Source organism: Podarcis tiliguerta (genome assembly GCF_965153285.1).
Source record: "Podarcis tiliguerta genome assembly, chromosome: 11".
NCBI classification, from domain to species: Eukaryota; Metazoa; Chordata; class Lepidosauria; order Squamata; family Lacertidae; genus Podarcis; species Podarcis tiliguerta.
Window position 1 is genome coordinate 32,675,408 of NC_139544.1, and position 6,475 is coordinate 32,681,882.

Consider the following 6,475-nt stretch of genomic DNA (forward strand, 5'->3'; position numbering starts at 1 on the left):
GGAACAACAGTAGACTCTGGAAATTTAGAATGGAGCATGAGAAGGCGGGCATCACACAGGGCGCCACTGAAATTTGAGATCCCAAGGTCTTCCACTGGGAGGAGGAGGATAATAATAATAATAGTAATGATGCTGATGATGTATTAGTCGGGTTCATCTACTGCTATAAAAATAACGGAGAGTCCCGTGACATCTTAAAGTTTAATAAATTTATTTGGATTGCAATTTAGTTGTTCTTTGGGTCCAATGTATGCAGCCCTGAATATATGCTGCCTTACTAGCTAGTGTCATATACCTACTGATGTGATCATGCGAAGAAATGACCGATTAAGGAGGCCAGTCAAATGCAACCTAGATATAGGATTAAGCAGGGGGTTTAGCATCTGCAGCCATTAGGCTTTGGGATTTACCATCTTTAATTATTTTTTTCCTCGAGTGATACAGAGAGTATACGATAATCTCCAAATCCTTCTCCAACCCGTATGCGTCCAGATCACTTTTCATTTGACAGGAAACCCAAATGCAGGTCTTACAACAAAAGCCCAGCCTAACAAAACAAAGAGAGGAATCAGACTACTGTAATGGCTGAAGTGCATTGGCAGAAAACACACCCCCTTTTTTTTAAGGAAAAAAAGAAGCCACAATAAAACATTTGTTTGTGGAGATAAATAAAGACTGGGGTGGGTGGGGGAATTTCAGTCGATGTAAGCAGAAAGGACTGAAATTATTTCAACTCACCGTATTGAGGAACTAAAAAGAAGGGCTGGAGGAGAACCCATCTACATACTTTAGAAGCATTTAGAAGACATCAATTCATATATGGCACCAACATTTTTTACCTCTATATGGAGGGGGGGGGGGCTGGTCAAAATAAGCTTTTCTCTGCCATGAGTCTTCCAGAGAGCATTTAAACAACATGCCAAATCAAAATGATACCGAGTACAAAAACATAACTGTATGCTTGTGAAAACATGATCTCCCCGCTCCCAACTGAGTGGGATTTGAACCTAGTAAGGAAAAGAACGCTTTCTAAGCTCAGAGAGACTGCCTTATTCTTACTAGTCATATGTTCCACTGAAAACAGGTCCCCGGGCTACCTCCCAAGGATCCTAGGAAGGCATTTATGCCCTCTCTCTTAAGCTTTCTGGGGCCATCAATCCAGAAATGAAAATATTTCCAGCAAAAACCTCTCTTCCATACATGAATGCTTCAGTGACCAAAGATGCAAACACTTGCAAGTTTTACCCTTATCTATCAGCACATTTTCACAGCTTCACTGTTCTTTTTAAAATTCCCACATCTGTCTCCTCCTTTGTCAGAAGACAAGACCTTGGGGAAAGAAAAATTACTAATAACTAAGTAGGCGAGATGTAAGTTGTCAGCAGTAACTGGGCCAAAAATGTACGCTGACCGTCCTTCAGATTCTGCAACTGAATGTGTTATCATTAGAAAAGGTATTTGGTTTTACACTTGCAGAAAGGATGTTGCCAATGGTATGCCGCAACGATCATCAAAATCTGCTTTCCGGATGCAAGCGTGAGTCCAGCCATTTTTAAGAGCCTCCTTGAAATACAAATAAAGACAAGTGGACTCCAGCATGGTAAGCAATTTGGGAACTGCTGTGCGGGCATTTCTTCACCAGAAAAATGAGTTGTAATGCAGCCATCATCTCAAAGCAAAAACAAGAGATGAGTTGATAAGGTTAGGCTGGCCTTTTCCTGCTAGCATTGTAAGCTTAAAGGAGCACATCAGTAGAAGTCTTGCCTTTACAGAACTGAGTGCACAGCTACCGTCTAACATAAGAACATAAGAAGAACTTGGGCTGGATGAGGCCATTAACCCATCCAGCCCAACATCCTGTCCTCACATCCTGTCCTGAAGCCCACAAACAGGATTTCCATTCTCCCCACGGTTGAGTCCCAAGAAAACGGTAATAAGAGGCATATTACCTCCAATAACACAGTCATCATGGCTAGTAGCCATGGATGGCCTGATCTTCCACAAATTTATCGAAACCTCTTTTAAAGCCATCACTGAATATTGTGGGAACAAATTCCATCGTTTAACTATGCACTGAGCGAAGATGTACTCTCCTTTGTCTGTCTTGAGTCGACAAACGTTCACCGAATGCACACACTACACCTTTAAAGCACATTCAAAGTCTACTTTTTTTCTTCTTCAGGTGAATTCTGGGCACTGTAAGAGTTGGTGGGAACAGTAGCTCTGTGAGGGTATTCTTGGAAGGAAATAATGTATTTTGGAGGTGCTTTAAAGTTGCAGTGTGCATGTTTCACAGATTCACCTTGCTTTCTAATATTATGGAAGAGAAACACTTTTTTCTATCTACTTTCCCCACTTTGTGCATAATTTTATACGCCTCTACCAAGTCGTCTTACTCACTAAAAAAACCTGAAATGCTGCTGTATTACCTCATAGGAGAGTTGCTCCTGCCCGTTGATCACTGTGGTTGCCCTTTTTTGAACTCTTCCTGCTCTACAATAGCCTTCTTGAGGTGAGGCAGCATAACCGCACCAAATGCCACCTCACCATGGATTTGTTACAATGAAACTCTGATATTGGCAGTTTTATTTTCAATCCCTTTCTTAATGAGCCCTAACACGGAATATGATTTTTCAAAGCTGCTGCTGCACACTGGGTCAACATCTTCGAGTTATCCACGATGACCCCAAGGTCTTACTTCTGGTCAGTCACTGCCAGATCTCCCATTCTTGCCATGCAGCCAATGGCTGGTATTCAGCAGGCATGAGGTAGCCAATGTGGTGCCTAACAGACATCATCATCATTATTATTATTATTATTATTATTATTATTATTATTATTATACCATCCTATACCCAGAGGTCTCAGGGCAGATCACAGAATAAAATCAAAATACAAGACCACAAAATTAATTAATTTAATATTAATTAATTAATTATAAACATCTCAATAACTCCCCCCCCAACCCCCCCCCCCCACATTTTAAAAGGGCATAGGATGTCAATCAAATCAACCAAAGTCCTGGGTAAAAAGGAACATTTTTGCCTGGCGCCTAAAGGTGTATAATGAAGGCACCAGGCAAACTTCCCTGGGGAGAGCATTCCATAGATGGGGAGCCACTGCAGAGAAAGCCCGTTCTCATGTTGCCACCCTCCGGGCTTCTCGAGGAAGAGGCACACAATGATCCCAGGGTTTGGGTAGGTTCATATGGAAAGAGGTGGTCCTTGTTGGTTCTTCACTCCCATTATGCTGGCTGGGGCTGATGGGAGTTCTGGTCCAGTAATATCTGGAGGGCACCTCATTGAAAGGAGTCTACTCATTGTCTGAGCCTGGAGGTGCCACAGAGCCATAATGGTGACACAGCATGGTACCTCACACAAACAAGTTCAATATGGAGGTTCTTTGCAATGGTAAATGACCCACCTCTTCTTCTTCTTTTCTTTTGCCTTGCTGACATCTCTTTGCTTACCCACCTGGAATCCTCTTGCCTGGCATCAGCCAAGAACGTTTACAGTAAAACCATGTAGCTGGCCAGTGTGAAATTCCACAACTTTTACGGGTGATATTAAAAAGAAAAGCATAGGCAGGGAAGATAGTATCTTCTTAGATCCTCCTGACAGAAAACAGTTTGGGGAACAACACTGCTATTTGAACAGGATGTGAAAGATACAGAATGGTGTGGCAGTAGTGCTTCTTTGCTCCCCTAACAGAGGCAGCCAATGTCCCAATCCTCTCTGGTTTTACACATTCGGCAAGAAGTCAGAACATGTTGCACAACTCAGCAAACCTTGTGTCGACCCGGATTACATAAACGTTGATGAAGACCTGAAGACACCAGCTGCACTGCCTAATGCCTGAAGGATTATACACAGCCTACATTTGCATCCAGGGAATGGCAACGGCCCCAGGTTTTATGGTTTTCAGCATGGATAATTCATACATGCGACTAGCACCTCCTCTGGCTAGTAGAGGTGAGAAAAGCTCTGAACAGAGATAGCTGGTGACACATCAGGACTGAAGATCCCTTCACGCTAAACACTTTGTGAAGTGCAATAGCCTTCACACATCACAGCTGCTTGAAGATGAAACAGGTACACGTCCTTTTAATGTGGTTGGTTTAATCACGGCTGGAGAGGGGGAGGCGGCCTATAGGAAGGAAGTTGAGCAGTTGTGGGAGTGGTGCAGGAAAAACAAATTACTCCTTAACTTAAAGAAAACAAAAGAGATCATTGTGGACTTTAGGAAATGTAAATTGAATATTCAGCCACTTATTATTGAGGGGAAGTGCGTGGAACAGGTCTCGGTGTTTCGATTTCTGGGAATGGAGTTGAGAGACGACCTAACCTGGGGAGAAAACAGCAAAGACCTGATGAAGAGAGCACAGCAGAGATTATATTTTCTGAAGTTGAGAGATTGGAACTGGGACCTTTGGCATGTCAAGCACAAGCTCTTTCCCCTTGTTTTAAAAATTATTTCTGGCCCCCATTGCCAGGTGGAGAAAAATTTAAACCAGGCCACAGGCTATCCGAGCCAAGAACCAATAGAGTAAATGTGTCTCTGAGCAAACATAAACAATGGAAAACAGCCTAAGTAAATCTGGGGATGTTTGGGGGAAAGCAGGGCTTAAAGCAGCAATCTAATGATATTACTAGTATTTGATCAAAATCAGTACTTAAAAAACCCAGGACACAACCCATCCTAACGTAAGTATTGGCATAGGGAGCAATAGAAACCCGTTACACCCATTTTCCCAGCTGGCACACACACACCCCACAATGAAAGGTCTGTGTGTCCCTCTTCCACTCTGATCACTCCCTCTCATCTGGTTCTTGAGTTATAATGCATAGGCCCGTAAGAGCTTGGGTAACAGCACAGAACAAGTACGACGTTCTCAACCATAACAAAGCTTTGTAAATGTTATATTCTACTATGCAACAAGCATTTTGTAGGCATAATCTATATACAATTGAGAAAAAAGCCGAGCAAAATTCTTTAAGTTTGAGCTAAGCAGCACACTCAGACTTAGCTACTTGTCCAAATCTTGCACCTGTTCAGGATCTCCCTCCCCCCTACTACCAAGGGAACAGTTCCACTTGAGCCAGACTAGCATCCTGCTCCTGTGCTCTAAGACGGCTTCTGTGCAATCCTGCTCTGAAATGTGCAATGAAATCTGTATCCTACCTTCCAACCTGCCTAGTTGCAATTCTGTCCTCTCACTTTTTGTAGTCTCCTTTCAACATGTTATGCTTCTCTGGCCAGGGTAGCCCCTGCACTTCTCCATTTATTGTGGTTGGGAGAGCTGCTCCCCTGTTTAGGCACAAGGATAATTCAAGAGTGCAAATAGGCAGCCATGTGCCAGGCAACAGCTTATGGTTTATGGTGTCGCTAAGACACCAACCACTTGACTAGAGCAGAATATCTGTGCTGCTAGGCTCATGGGCCTGTGTACTGCAATCCATCTTGTGTTTGTGTTCCGATAATGGTTTTAGAGTGCACTGCATGCATGCAACACATGGCATTGTGGACTGAGAACATACACCTACTGTATATCACACAGTCTCCGATACTGCAGCTTTACCACTGCACAGGTATAGCTGCACCTTGGGCTGGGATATAGAGCAGCTGGCATCCAAGGCAGGGTGGCGACTCCTTGACATTAGACAGGAATGGAACATCAAAATATTAATCTTGGTTTGATATGTATATGAGTGAAAGGCCACAGCAAGATGCTGATGAATCTAAGCATAAATGTGGAACAGAATACTTTACTGTCATTGCAGATTACCTCTGAAAAGTCAAATAAACCTGCATTAAATTGTCTCAGTAAATCAGTAATTAAAATAGGTTGGTCTCAGTCTCCTATGCAAGCTTCAATCAATAATTTAAAGGAAATTTCATGAATCTATCCAGTTTACTCAGAACTCTGTCCCACTGGTTTTAATAGGCTTATTTCCTACTAAGTGTACAAAGCCTTGTAGCCTTCAACCAATCAATGGCAGCATGTCAATGTAAGTCATTTTAAGACTCCAAGCAAAAGGCCGTTATCTAAAAACAAATATGGACTATTGTGTTCTGCCAAAAATCCATTTTTCCTTAAAAGGCTAGTTTTCTCCTTTTTTTAATAAGCAAGCCCAGCAACATAAGCATAAAGCAAAAATGTCATTTAACTTTTAGTTATGTCAGTACTTAAAAGAAAGTGACACACTGCTGCATGAATGAATTTTAAAGTGTTGCTAATATGTAGACATTCCTTTATACTGCTTTCATTTCTGTGGTTCAGAATGGAACCAAATTCTTCTGCAACTGAGGCTGCAATCATATACAGACCAACTAGAAATCACACTTGCACAGGACCAGTAAGAAAAGCCATGTAAAAGTTAAAACAACCCAACTTGTACAAGAGAGAATTTTGCTGTGAAATTACTTCCATACTACAAAAAGCTGAACTACTATGAAAAGATTCCTCAGAAACATA